Below are 14,480 nucleotides of genomic sequence, written 5' to 3' on the forward strand. Positions count from 1 at the left end.
GAGACAGACCCGGAACAGGGAAAGCAGGCAAAAGGGTGGAGGGGTGAGGGGCTGTTGGCTCCAGGCCCCATTTATCCCGGTGAATAACTAATTCCAGAATTTATAGTGCAGGGTTTTTGTTCTGTGGCCATTTATATCTGTGAGGGGAGGAAATGAAGAGGCAGCACGGACGCCACATCTTTCTGTGTTATTGCTTGTCTGCCATTTGCAAATCATTATTAATTGTGGGCCCTAGTGGAGGGCTGGGCGGGGGCCGGGCTGGGTACATCCACATAGCTCTTCATCAAGGACCCCAGCCGCTGCCCCAGAGAGCCAATTACCCCGCCCTGATTGGGATCAGATAAAGAGGGAATTTTTACAAATTAGGGAATAAATAGAATTTCCACACAGGGCGCGGGCAAGACCTGAGAGGCTGTAATGAAAAACCATCCGTCACCATCAGTGCAGCGTGGGCACGTAGCCACGGCACTCCCTCCCCTTGTGGGCCTGCCCTAATGCTCAGGGGCCTGGGTATACAGGTCTAAGGATACCCCCAACCCCTTCAAGGCCTAGAGTAGGGGAGAGGAGTCCCCAGGTGGGGTGTGTAACACCCTTTGGGCTGGAGATGCTTAGGCCCAGGTCTGACACCGTTCCTGGTGTGGTCTCTCCTTTTGCCTGCCTGTCTCTCCCTCAGGGTCTGGGGAAGGAGACTGAGGCAGTCTTGAGAAAGGCCAGGGTTGGGGCCCACAGGGTAAGGACTGTGTTCATGCTCCTAAAGCCACAGCAGCCCTAGGGCAGAGCCCCGGCTCCATGGACCACTCACTCTAGGCTCCCATTAGTGCTCCTCCCCTTGGATCATTAAATATGTATATCTTATTACACGCCTTGTTAGAGTATCGAGCTCTATTGACTGATGATAAATCCTGAGCCTCGTCCTGGCCATAAATTTATCTGGGGATGATGAAGACTCAATAATCTAGTCAGGCAGATAATATCATCGGGCCTTAAAAAAGATCATTACATTATATGTCAGAATTAAAAGTGAAATACGCCGTAGTAACAGGGCGGCTGCTCTGGCCATTACAATGGATGCCCATCTCCCCCCTACCCGTTCCTAGCCAAGGCCTCTTCCAGGTAGAAGGGCCAGGAACTCTTACCTTTCTCCTGGAACTGGGACTCCAGAGCTAGAAGTGCCAGGGTACAGTCAGATAACCTAAGGCTAAATGAAGAGGACCTGGCTAGAGAGAGGCGAGGGGAAGAGGTGGCTACTGAGAGCAGCTGAGCAGATCCGCCAGACCTGGCAGCCTCATCTGTCCCAGCCAAGCTTCCATCTTACCCTTGTCTCTAGGGTTCTCCTGTGGGACTGTCTTCTAGCAGCTCTTCAATGGCTCCAACAGGAAGGTGACAGGGCTTCAGTCCCTTCCAGATCAACCTGACTAACCAGGGCAGATACTTTCCAAAATGGGGAGACCGACATACAGAGGTTAGGCTACTTGCCTGTGCTGCCCCTGGCACTGGGACAGGACTAAGGCCTGTGACCCCGCCAAGACCCATCCATGTACCAGCAACCTATCTGAAGCCTTTCTTGTAAGCGTGTGCTACTAATCCAGACCACAGCTGCCTCCTTGCAGAGACTGGCCTGCCCACAGCCTCAGGGAATACTACAACCTGTCCTTTGAGAAACCTTGGGGCCAGCCTCTTCGTTCTTTGACCTCAACACTAATGACTTTCTCCATTGTGTCTCATTTCTACAGTCACGACGCCCTCAACCTTTTTAACATCCTCTACTGTTCTTCCTCTGAAATATTAAATTCAAATATCCCTAGTCTCTGACGACAATATACTTTTTCTTTTATCTCACTGGAAACCTGAAACCATTTATGTCTCTACTTTCTCCACATACATCACTCCCCGTCTTAGCCCTTTTCCTTGCCCACCTTTGGCTGCTTACCCGACAGCCAGCCCCTCTCGTCTCCCGCTCACAGAGCCCACACCTGCCAGATGTAGCCAGGGTAGATCCTCTGTGGTCTGAGCCAACTGTGGTGATCCCTGGTTTCAGGGTGGGCATGTGTTCTGGCTACTAAGACGTGAGGGTAAGTGTGCTGAAAGACCTCCAAGGATAATGTCTTCACTTTTAAAAACAAAAACATGAGGGAAAAATGGTTCTTTATATTCTGGTGGGTGTTTTCATGTCTGTACATAATTTCTGAGGTTGCCGAAGCCATCTTCCCAACTTGAAGGGAGTTAGCCTGCAAAGAACATGCTGAAGATGAAAAAGCAGAAAAACAGAAAAAATCTGGGTCCTTGATGACATTGCTGAGATACTGAATTAACCAACCCTAGAATCACCTCACCTCCAAACTTCTTTTGCAAGATAACAAAACCTCTTATTATTTAAGATATTTTAAATCGGGTTCTCTTTTTCTTGAGGAGCCCTGGTAGTGCAGTGGTTAAGCACTCAGCTGCTAACTGAAAGGTTGGCAGTTTGAACTCACCAGCTGCTCCACGGGAGAAAGATGTGGCAGTCTACGTCCATAAAGATTTACAGCCTTGGAAACTCTATGAGGCAGTTCTGCTCTGTCCTGTAGGGTCACTATGAGTCACAATCGACTAGATGGCAATGGGTTTGGTCTCTCTTTTTTGCAGTTGAAATTATACAAACTGATAAAGAATTTAAAAGCAGGAAGGAGAATAATAGAAGGAATGGACCCTATAGTGTAGAATTGGCTGAATGGAGAAGGCAGGGCAAAAGGCAATGAGGTTACTACTGGGACACTGGTACCCTTGTTATGCTCGCTGGAAACATTTGATCAATTTTTTTCTTATTTTATCTCAGGACATAGGCCAGGTTACTAAAAAGGCTGAAAGAGCCTGAAGCCCATATGAAAACAGAAGAGGGAAAAAAATACAACTTTACTGAGAAAGGCTTTTTATGCCAATGGCTTGCAATTTAAGTTGACTAACAGTCCCACGACTCCACGAAGTCATCAGAAACACAGGCTTCTTCCTTCTTTATGCCCTGCCATTCTCAGCATGTGGCTTCCAACTCCCAGGTTATCTCATGGTCCAAAGTCGCTGCGGTCTCTCTAACCACCACATCCACATTCCAAGCAAAAGGGAGGAGGAAAAAGGGAGAGGCAAAAATAGTGCACTTTTCAGCTGAGTCACTTCCCTGTAAGCACTGTTACTAGAGGTCCCACACAACACTTTTCCATTTATCTTACTGACCAGAACTCAGAGGCAAGGTCATACCTAGCACAGTGCTGGCTCTAATTATACAAGGGTCCTATTTAGTCAAGAAGGGAAAAATGGATGCTGGGTACGTACCAAGTAGTTTCTGTCCTAGCAACATCACTGATACACCTCCTTTTGGAGCTTTGATTCCATGGTCCATCATTTCAATTCTCTGTTGCCAACATTCTCAACTTTCCTTCTGTCACTGTTGCCTAGAAAAACACAAACTCTGCCTTTTCTATGCCTATACCTGACTAGAGAAATTTACAACCATGTAGATTTAAGCCTAAGATAAATCTAAGATAAAATCATAGATATCAACCTCAACCGGGTAGTATAAAACTGCTCAGCCAATCTGCTATGTTCTTAATCAAAGAATCTTCCTCCCCAAGGACAATTTCAAATCTTCTCTTTCTTCCAGAAATCTCAAATCCCCTACCCCCATATCATCCTCTACCCCTTTGCCCATGCAAACAGATAACCTTGTCTCCTACTTCACGGGGAACATAGACGCCTCCCCTGCGTCTGCACCAATCCTGTCTCCTCCTGTCTGCACCCCTCCACTCCACCTGTGCTCTGGCATCTTACCCTGCCCACCTTTTACGTTACTGAATAGCACCCCTTCTCTCTGATAGAGCTTCAGCTTTTCTTCTGCACTGCTTCCTTCACACAAACACGTAAATATATTAAATTCCTCCCATCTTTAAAAACAACCTCCTTTTAACTCCTTTTTCCATTTGGCTAGCAGCCAACCTCTGCTCCTTTCACAGCCGAATTTCAGCTGTTTACACTCAGGGTCTCATTTCCTCACCTCCCACTCCACCATCTGATTTCGCCACCATCACTTCAGCTAATCTGCTTTCTCTAATGATCCCCAAGACCTCACAGGGGTTCAGCCCAATGGAAGCTTTTCAGGTTTTGACTGGCGTACAGACCACTCACTCCTTGAAGCTGTCTTCCCTTGGCTTTAGTGACACCGTGTTCTCTTTCCACCCAATCCTCTCAGGCTCCTTTGTGCCCTCCCTTTTCTCTTGACCACCTCTTAGAAGTGGGTGTTGCTCAGAGCTGTCACTGCCCCTATTCCCTTCCCACTCTATACTCTCTCCCTGGACAACCTTGTCCACCCCTGAAGCTTTAATTCCCACATATTTTCCAATAGTTCCTAAGCCTGTATTTCCACTACCACCATCCTGGCCCAGGCCCGCACCATCTCTCATCTAGATGACAGCAGTGCTCCCTCCAATCTTTTCTCCATGGTGTCTTAAACCACAAATCCGATCATTTCATTCCATGTCTTAAAACCCTCCAATAATCCTGGAATGGGAGACATTAGTGAAAAATACTGGTGAAATTCAAATAAGGCTATTAGCTTAGTTAATAGTATAGTGCCAATGTTAATTTCCTGGCACTGAAAACTATACTATGATTATGTAAGACGTCAACATTAGGGGAAGGTGGGTAACAGAAGTATGGAAACTTTCCTTTAAATCTAAAATCAGTTCAAAATAAAACATTTATGAGGGGGGAAAAAAGACCCAAAACCCTCCAATGGCTCGTCACTGCTCTCAGAAGAGCATCCAGACTCCTTTACAAAATGTGGTGGGATGTGGCCCGTGTTTCCATCTTTGGTCTCATTTTTTTCCCCCTCTCCCATCACACAGCTACAGTCCAGTGATACAGAGCGCTTTCATTTTCCCCAAGGAGTCAGGCTCTTCTGCCTCTAGGCTTTTTCACATGCTATTCCTTCTTGCCACTTTTCCCCTGGTGAATTCCTTCTCATCCCTCAGGACTCATTGCTCTTCCATGTGTTTCCATAGCACCCACTGTTTTCCCCATTGTACCTGTGTCTCTCTCTGCCACCTCCTGCTACTCCACAAATTCCTTGAAGGCAGGGACTGCTTCATCAGCTAAACGTTATCTACAGAGAGGCCCCCAGTAAATATTTTTAAGTGGAAGAAAAGAAGGATTAAAGGAAAAGAAAGCGGGGAAGTTGGGAGACAAGGCTGCAGATGAACCTACTCTAGCCCTGACAATTTGCCACCTGAAGCCTAGACATGCCCGGGCCCTGAAAAGTCGCCATGGTTCTTGTTCCCAGGCTCCAAAGCACTGGAGGCACTAGCTCCTTCCCTACCTCCACTCCTTCCTAGCATCTTGGTTTTCCCAAGACATGCTAAGCCAGGAGACAGTCCAGATGATCGGGATCTGAGCTTGCATAGTCTCGCCAGCCTGTCCTGCCAAACCAAGACAGCCAGTGGTGGTGGTGGCGGGGGGCGGGGAGCAGTCCTAGCCACCGATGCCCTAGAGGAGGGCCTGGCTATGCCTAGGGACCCTGAGAAGGGGGGCTGCCCTCCCTAAGCCCAGTCCCACCTGGTAAATATTTCATCCTCAAGCTGCTCAGCTAATCCCTATTAATTTCAATACCGCCGCCTTGCCTGGCTCAGCTCCCAATGCATTATTTATCCCCTTTGTTTGTTTGTGCTAACAGGTGGGCCCCAGCGGAGGAGCTGACTGGGGACAAGCCCACTCCATCACAGTGTGGCTGTGAATTAATCATGAGGACTAATGGGAACCACCTCAGCTCCAGGCACTTCCCTAGCCTCCTCCCCCTGCCCTGGCACCCAGGGGTGGGCCAGGGCCATCTCAACTCAATTTAACTCAATTCAAAATAACACATTTTATTTATTATCTGCCTACACACACCAGACACTATGTTATACTTTGCAGATAAAAGCGGAACAAACCAGACATAAGCTTCTGCCCTCAGGGAACTTACAATCTAGTGGGGAAGTGAGACATTAAATAACTTTCACACAAGTAATTTCTTAATTACAACAGTTATTAAATGTAATAAATGAGGAGTACAGGGGTCTATAAAACACACACAGGAGGACCTGACCATGTCTAGGGATCAGGGAAGGCTTCCCTGAGGAAGCAAACTTTGAGCTGAGCTCTGAAGGATGACCAAAACACCAAACCAAACCCATTGCCATCGAGTCGATTCTGATTCATATAGACCCTATAGGACAGAGTAGAACTGCCCAAAAGAGTTTCCAAGGAGCGCCTGGTGGATTCGAACTACCGACTTCTTGGTTAGCAACCGTAGCACTTAACCACTATACCACCAGGGTTGAACTGAAGGATGAGTAGGCATTAATTAGGCCAAAGGTGGGAATAAGAGGACTCCCACGGTAAAGAAACCCATGTGGGAAGGCCCCGAGGTGAGAGATGGCAAGGCAGGTTCAGAAAGAGGCAGCCATGTGGCTGGAGCACAGAGAAGCAGGAGAGTGGCTTGAGAAGAGGCAGGAGAGGTCAGCAGGATGGGAGGCTACGAGTATGAGTCAGGTGGACAAAGACTGCCCTTAAGCCAACAAGGCCCTGCCTGGGAGCTCTCTTCTCCCTAAATAGTGGCCAGCATCTGTCCTGATGCATTACCATGGACTCATCCTGAACACAGGGTTTTCACTCACTATACCTTGATGTAAACACACGCTACTCACACCATCTCTGCTGACCTGAGCGGCTTCTGCTTTCCTGACCTTGTACTGTGGCTTCCTGGGCTGTCCCTCGTGTTAGGCCCACCACCTCCATGGAGCCCTGGGTTTCTACTTGTCCCTCTCACCACTCTAGAGGTGGTCAAGATCATTAACCCTTGACTTTACAGATAAGGAATCATACAAGAGCATTTGGCCTAAGGGCTGGGAGGGTGGCCTGAGGGGTCTGTCAGCACACTGAAGGCTTAGGTATTCTCACAGCGGAAGAAGGGGGTTGGATCTGGCCTGTCAGCAGTGTAGGCACAGGGCCGAGAACACTGGAGGGCACCAGCTACAAGTGCTCATGGCACTCCCAAGAAGGAACTTTCCTCACATTGTCAGTTCCCCATTTTTGGCAGGCTGCCTGCATTCTGCACAGACTCTTTAGACCCAGCCCTCTACAGGAATGGCTCTGTGAGAAATTCCCCTGTAGCGACCTGCCAGAGACCTCTTCTTAGCTTTATGGACCACTCCGTCTCCTTCTTGAAACCCTCTACCATCTCGGCTCTAGTGTCAGTCTCTCTTCTTTCTGACTCTCCCTGGTCTCTGACTCTCACTGACTTCTCTTCTGCTGTTTCTTTAGTGATACTGTGCCTCAGGGTTCTGTCCTAAGCGGTCTTCCCACACTGACTTCCCTTCTGGGTATTCGCACCTATACCAAGGCTTCACACAGCTATTCATCTATGCACTGAAGACACTCAAATTCCAACTTGTTGCTCAGGCCTCTCTGACCTCCAGACCTATATATCCAACTTCTAACTCAATACTTCCCACTAAGATGTCTCAAAGGCACATCAAACTCAACATTCCAAACCTGCTGCTCCTGAATATTTTCTGCCATGAGGAAACATACCATATGCATCCAGTTAGTTATAAGCCAGAGAGGCCCCACCTGTTGGTCCACAAAGCCCATATTCCTGTGCTCCACCCACAGGGCACCATACAGTACCATACAGAGTCTGGCCCTGCCACTCTCTAACCTCACCCTCCTCCCCGTGCTTCTGTCTTACTGAGCCATTTCTACTTCCTTTGTCCTCTGTTCATGTTGTCTGTTCTCTCTGCCTATAACACTTCCCTGCCTGACTGCTGTACCCATGTTTCAAGACCCAGCTGTAGGGTCACATTCTTTTATGAAGCCTTTCCTACCTATCTTCTCCTCCTCTTGGCCCTCACCCTTGGGAAGCCTGCACTACCACTATGGCTAGCACTTAGAACACTGCAATGCAGTCATCTACTTACATGCCAGCCTCCCTCACTGGGAGGTCTCCAAGGATACATCTGAATCCCCAGCACTTGACTGGGCACTCAGAAGACCCCAGCAAACACTGTTGGAATGCCCCACCATCTCCCACAAAGATAGTCTTCCCAGACACTCCCATCAGAAACCTTTCCAGAGATTTAAATAAACAAATGAGCTAACATGTACTCAAGGCTTCACGGTACTTTCAAATATATTACCTCCTTTCATCTTCATAGTAACCGTGAGACATAGGAGCCATCATCGCCCCATTTTAAAGAGGAAGAAACAAAGGTTCGGGATGGTGAGAATGAAATGACTTCCCAGGACAACATAACCTGGAAGTAACGAGCCTGAAGTAGAATGAGGTCAGCTGGCTCCAGGCTTCCTTTGTGGACATTTCCCCAGCGATATCTCTTGGTGAGTCTAGGAACCCTAGCTTCTGAGAATTATCCTAAAAGGCAACAGGTTTATGAAATATCCCAAGTGCAGCTCTGCCAGGGCAGAGGCCTCATTGTGCACATGGTCAGGGTTTGCAACTCTATTCAAAGTGGACACTTTGAAAATCCATATGTCTCCAGGCTCCCCGTACATCATGGTGTCAAAACTTAGAGAACAGACATCCATCAGTTGCTCCCAAACGCCACGGTCTATATGCCCACATGTCTGATCCCACCCGTGTGTCAGTCCTTGGCTCCCAGCTGCTCTGGCAGCACTACTCAGCTCTTGCAAAGCCTCACTCTAGCCCATGTGCCTGGTCCAATCTCAGACTAGTCTGGCTACCCTGCCCCATCCCTGCCCCAAATACCTCTTCTGTCCTATCTAGTCTCTGCTCCCTTGGAGCTAGGCAGCCAGCACGGAGGCGGCCTCGATAACTTGCTAACGTGCTGCCCATGCTGTTCTTAAAAATTTATGACTGTGCAACATGAAAAATCCAGCGGAGGAACCGTCATTAGCGGTGCAGCCTCCTTCCCCCACCAGAGCCACCCTCGTAAATTGAGATTTATGGCTGCGGCAGGCGGGGCAGGGGCTTGTGCAGGCGGTGAGGATGTTGTGGAGGAGACAGGAAGAGACCAATGAGGCCGCAGTGGGGCCAGGGGCTCCCCCCTGCGGCAGCTCCAGTTTATCACAATCTGCAGTGATGATTTATAAAAAAACAAAAAACAAAAAACCCACTGCTGTTGAGTCGATTCTGACTCATAGCGACCCTGTGGGACAAAGTAACAACTACCCCATAGGGTTTCCAAGGCCGTAAATCTTTACGGAAGCCGACTGCCGCATCTTTCTCCCTCGGAGTGGCTGGTGGGCTTGAACCGCTGACCTTTTGGTTATCAGCCAAGTGGTTTAACCACTGCACCACCAGGGCTCCTAATGCAGTGATGATACCCACCAAGAATAAGGTCTGGGGCTGGGCCGTCAGCATAGTACAGATGCTGGATTCTGCTTAGCAGTAGCACCAGAGGGAGAGGGGCCTAGGCCAATCACTGGCTCCTTTAGATGTGCAGGACCAGATCTTGAGGTCTAGGTGCCTGCCAATCAAAGGCCTGTTGGTAGGATGGCTTGCTGGGGGGGAGGGAGGGAAGGTACCTAGGGAGGAAGCATTATCCTTGCTGAATGTCACAAGGTCTGGTCCCCCAAGTCAACTACTCCAATCAGGAGCCATCTGGTTAGGCTGTGATAGTGGTATCCCAACCAGAGAATTGAGGGTGGGCAAAGAGGGAGGGAGAAGAATGCCTTGCGACCGTCCCTTCCCTCTTTCTTTGGCAAGAAGGACCAGTGGAGATGATATTAAAAGCAAGGGTGCAAGTGCTAGACCAGTCACATAGTCTCCCCCTCCAGGGGCCAGGCTGGAGCTGAGGAGAAAAAACTGTGATCCCACAAGCCTTCCCTCCCCCACCCACAGGCCCTCCCTATTACCTCCCCTCCACCTCCTCCTCTGCTCACTTAGCCCTGTCAGCCAGGCCATTATGAAATTGGGGTTTCATTTACAGACTAATTAAACATTACAGCTTGTTCACAATTACAACGCGGGGATGAGGGAGTAACTAATTACGGAAGAAATGAGCTAACATTTATCTCTGCTCCCACCCTCCCCTCTCCCCACTGCCCCCTCAGTCTGGCTTTCTTTCACTCTCAGTACCAGCTCTCTAGGCTTATTTCCTAGGATGCGGGACTGGAAGGACCCTGGTACCCACTCACCCCGACACAAGATCAAACCGCAGTACCCAGCTACTGTGGCAGGGGGCTTAGCTCCCAGGGCCCTGCCACAGGAGGGACTCAGGGCATTCGGACAGGCCCTTGTGGGTATGACTAAAGCATGGAACTCTCTGTTGGTATATGGCTGTGATATCTGGGGGTGAGTAGGGAGCTGTGCTTTGCTGTGCGAAGCTCTATTTGTGAGTAAGACAGTACTATGGGGCTGTGTGTGGCTCTACGTATCTTTACTTTGCAGGGCAAGGTTTTGCTGTTACTGCTGCAGGTGACTATTTGTGTGACCAGGTATGAGCGTGAATGAGGGCATTCATGCCCAGAGCAGGACAGAAAAGAACTAAGCGGCTGCAGGAGTTGATAGTCAAAGCAGGCTCGGGATGGGGCCCTGGCAGCCCTGGGCCCAAACCCCTGCGGGGCAGCTCCTTTACTCCCCTACCTCAGAAGCAAGAGAGACAGGTTGTCTAGCCCTGGGGCTTAGTTCACCCCTGCCCTAAGGACTGGCCTTGGTCTCCAGCCAGAGGCCCTCTTTGGGGTCCAAGGAGCTTCCTGGGGGCCTGCGGTGCCCTCTGTGGGCAGGAGTCCTGGGGTCTGCCTGGCCTGCTGCAGGGTTTAATAATAGTAACAGTGAGTATAAGCGTTTCCATCCTTCCTGCCTTTGGGCAGAAGAAGAAAGAAAAGAGGAGGGAGCGGAGGGAGCAGAGGGAGCGGGCTGAAGGGAGGCTTTGAGGCCTCAGAACTCACATCAAAAAGCCGGATCTGGGCCTAATTGTCTGACCCCTGGCCCTGCCTTCAATCAGCTCTGCGGCTCCTCGCCCGCCCCTCGCCTAACTAGCAGCCATGTTCTCCTCATTAGGACAAGCTCCCCTTGCACACGTGTCCCCGGACATGTCCCCAGCATTCCCAGCTCCCAACCCTGCCTGGTGGGAGGGTACGGCAGGGACCCAGTTTTGGAGGGGCCCCTGGGACAGCTATGCCCTCAGTCTCCACAGCTGGCTGGCCTGAGCTACATCAGCCCCTCTCCTTGAGCTGCAGGGCCTGGATGTCACGTGCTGTGACATATCCCTGGGCTGGCTCAGTTGCTGGGTGCGTTCTGTCCTCTGTGTGTCCTTCTCATTACAGGCCAATCGCCTCAGATACACAGCTCCTGAGGGCCAGCTTAGGCTGGTAGGGGGTATGGGTCTGGGTCACAGTCTGTGTTCACAGGATAGAAGCTGAAGGAACTTATTTGCCTACTGTACAAGGATGTTCCCTTAAATGGATCTAGGCGTGGTGATGGTGTTGAGTGTCTGGGGCTGGTGAAGCAGCAGAGCTCAGTGGTTAAGAGCTCAGACCCTAGACATGGGGAGATCTATGTTTAAATTCTGGCTCTCCCACTTTCTTGCTATGCAGGCTTGTATGAATGACATCCTTTTTGAGCTTCAGTTTCTTCACATACAGTAGTGCTAACAGCCCCCACCTCACAGGGTTTGAAAGCTCAATGAAATAATGTACGTAAAGCCCTCTGTACTATACCTGGCATCAGTAAATGTGGATAGAATGATACTGGTGTTAATGGGGGATTCAGACCGAGCCAAACAAATTCCTTCTTTCCATAGACCACAGGCCTCACTTTGCCTAACTGGGGCATGGGCTCTGGTTAATGACGTCTTGGAAGGGTGGAGCTGTGAAGAAGGGCCCAGAGCCCTGTAAAAGAAGAAGAGCAGCTCCCAGGGCACAGCTAATCCCAGGTCAAAAGCACCTATGCTAGAGCCTAAACCTGGGGGCAGGACGTCAGGCGGGAAGGGCAGGGGCCAGCTTAAGTAATGTCAGATGGCATTAGGTCAGATGAGACAGGTCAGTAGGGCTGGCCCATGAGGTATGGACCTTCCCATAATAAGTACTGTGGGCCTGGGAAGAGGGGATGCTGTGATCACCACTGGAGTGAAGGCTGTCAGGGCTGCTCTAGGTATTAATTCTCAAGGTACCAGACCTGTAGGAGGTTTGGGGGGAGGGGCTGGCCTGGTCTAGCCCTGACATTGTCTCTCACCTTAAACCAGCGGTAATGACTTGCAAATATTGATGAAAACACAAACTACAAAGATTGTGTTTTTCGGGGAGGGAAGGTGGGGAGAGGGGATAAGGAAGAAAATAAACTGAAATGAAGTCTGGTTATCTCCCATCTGTGGCTGCTCCTAATCCCCCAGCCCAAAGGAATCCAATGCAGCCCCTTATCTGCCCTGTCAATCACTCAATCACTGCCCAGTGCTTGGTGGGCACCCGCACGCCCTTGCATATCCTCAAACACATGCTCACACACACAAACTCACTCCACCGACTCTTGCTCCAACACTTCCGCCCACCCCCCAGCCCATTACTCCTCTGAGTAGGAGCAGCCAGCACGCAGGTCCTGCCAGATGGATGCAATTTGCATAATATCAGCAGCGGAGGCTGCGAGATCACCAGGGGTCAGGGCGCTGACATCCCCGCACAGTCTATCTGCAAGTGCTAATTTGGCCAGCATTGATCTGTCTTTCTGATTTCTTTGTCATTTATGTCTGCGATGGTTTGACAGGAGATACAGAAAGAGACAAGGGGAGGCCAGGCCAGGGTTGGGGGCCAGGAAGATAGGGAAACAAAGATTGTACTTCCTGCTGCATCACACACAGAGAACACATACATACACCAGAATCTTCATCCATCCATCTGCTCATTTTTCCATCTGTGGATGTTATGAGGATGAACCAATTCCTCAGCTATCCCCTGGGACTCCAAGGGGGCCAGCTCAGGGGGCACTAACTAGCATTATCCTGGTAGGCCAGTGAAGTCCCTGTCCATGCCCAAAGAGCAATCCTTTCTTGTGGCCATCCATCCCCCTGGTTCCTCACTTTCTCTGGGCCACACCAGAAAGAACTGGAGGGAGTAGGTAGTGTTGGGAAAGCCACACACTCTTAGCTGTGTTAGTGACCCCGTAGGACAGAGTAGAACTGCCTCACTGGTTTCCAAAGCTGTACATCTTTATGGAAGCAGGCTGCCACATCTTTCTCCTGTGGAGTGGCAGGTGGGTTCAAACACCACCGACCTTTTGGTTGGCAGTTGAGCTCTTTAACCACTGTGCCACCAGGACTCATTATAAGGCAGCTAAGCCGACTCCTTTCCTCCCAGCCCTGAGGATGGACAAAGCTGGGGGCAGGGCAGGGAAGCAAGATGCCTCTCTGAGACAGATGAGGAGAGGGATATCGAGGTCTGCAGGGGCCTCATATCAACACTTTACCGCCCTCGGGCTACCCAAAGCCCAGACACTAGGCCCTTGGTGATTCTGAAGCCATCTAGCTAAGCCTGGAAGCCACATATCAGATCACATCTAAATGTTACCTGCTGAACCCTAAGCCAGAGTTCCCACATTCTTCCCTGCCTTGGGAGGAAGGTTTACCACTGCCGGGACAGGAGATGTCCTAGGGAAAGGGGAGGAGAGGAGAAGATTGCAATTCTTGGAAGAAAGAGCCCACTGCAGAGAAGTGAACATGGTCACTGCCAAGGTAGGCAGAGGAGCTTGAGCCTTCCCAGGAATACAAGCCCCCTCCTCACCACCCCCCCAAGGCCACAGTGGCCCTGTCTTGGCATCACCTCCCTTCCCTTGTCTATGTAGCGGGATCAGGGTGATCAGAAGGAACTCCCTGCTGGGCACGAGGGGGGCTGGCGTTTGGTGTGTGCTAATCCCGGGCCTGAGGTCTTCAGAGGGCTCTGGGAAACTTCAAGGAGGAAAAGGCAAAGCTGTACTGTAGATGAGCTCATTAGCCAGCACCCCCACCCTTCCATGAGGAGGAGCGCGGGCAGCCCAGTGAGCGTGGCGGCAGAGGCGGCAGAGAAAAGGCTGTCACTGTCCTTTCTTCCTTTTGGTACAAGCATCTCCCTGAGCTGACGATTCTCCTGCAGTGACACCTCTCACGGGCGCTAATGAGATCCATGTCACAAAACTAATGCGCTCTGACTGGACTCTTGATAGACACCCTACTCCTTCAGGTGGACCATAGGCCACTACTACCCTCTGTGGAGGTCTGGCCCCTACCCTACTACCTCCTGCCAGCTGCCAGCCCAGCTCTCTTGCCAAACCATGCTGGGCAACAAGCTCCTGAGAGTCCACTTGGTCTCTGGCCATCCCACCTGTACTATGACCCTCAGCAGGTCTCTCCTCAGTCCCTCAGTAGAGGGGCTAAGCTCCCAGTGCAGGACCACCCAGCCAGGCATCAGGGAAAGTTCCAGTTTTCTCCCAACCAACTGAAGCCAGCAGTCTGTGGGGCCTCCATGTCTCA

At 50.5% G+C, this 14,480-nt stretch overlaps 1 protein-coding gene across 5 annotated transcripts in view; it reads right to left on the reverse strand.

Annotated features, from left to right (window-relative positions):
• ERI3 (ERI1 exoribonuclease family member 3) overlaps positions 1–14,480 on the reverse strand; it is a 151,210-nt gene that overhangs the window by 8,338 nt on the left and 128,392 nt on the right. The window lies entirely within an intron of this gene.

This window comes from Elephas maximus, chromosome 3, assembly GCF_024166365.1.
Source record: "Elephas maximus indicus isolate mEleMax1 chromosome 3, mEleMax1 primary haplotype, whole genome shotgun sequence".
NCBI classification, from domain to species: domain Eukaryota; kingdom Metazoa; phylum Chordata; class Mammalia; order Proboscidea; family Elephantidae; genus Elephas; species Elephas maximus.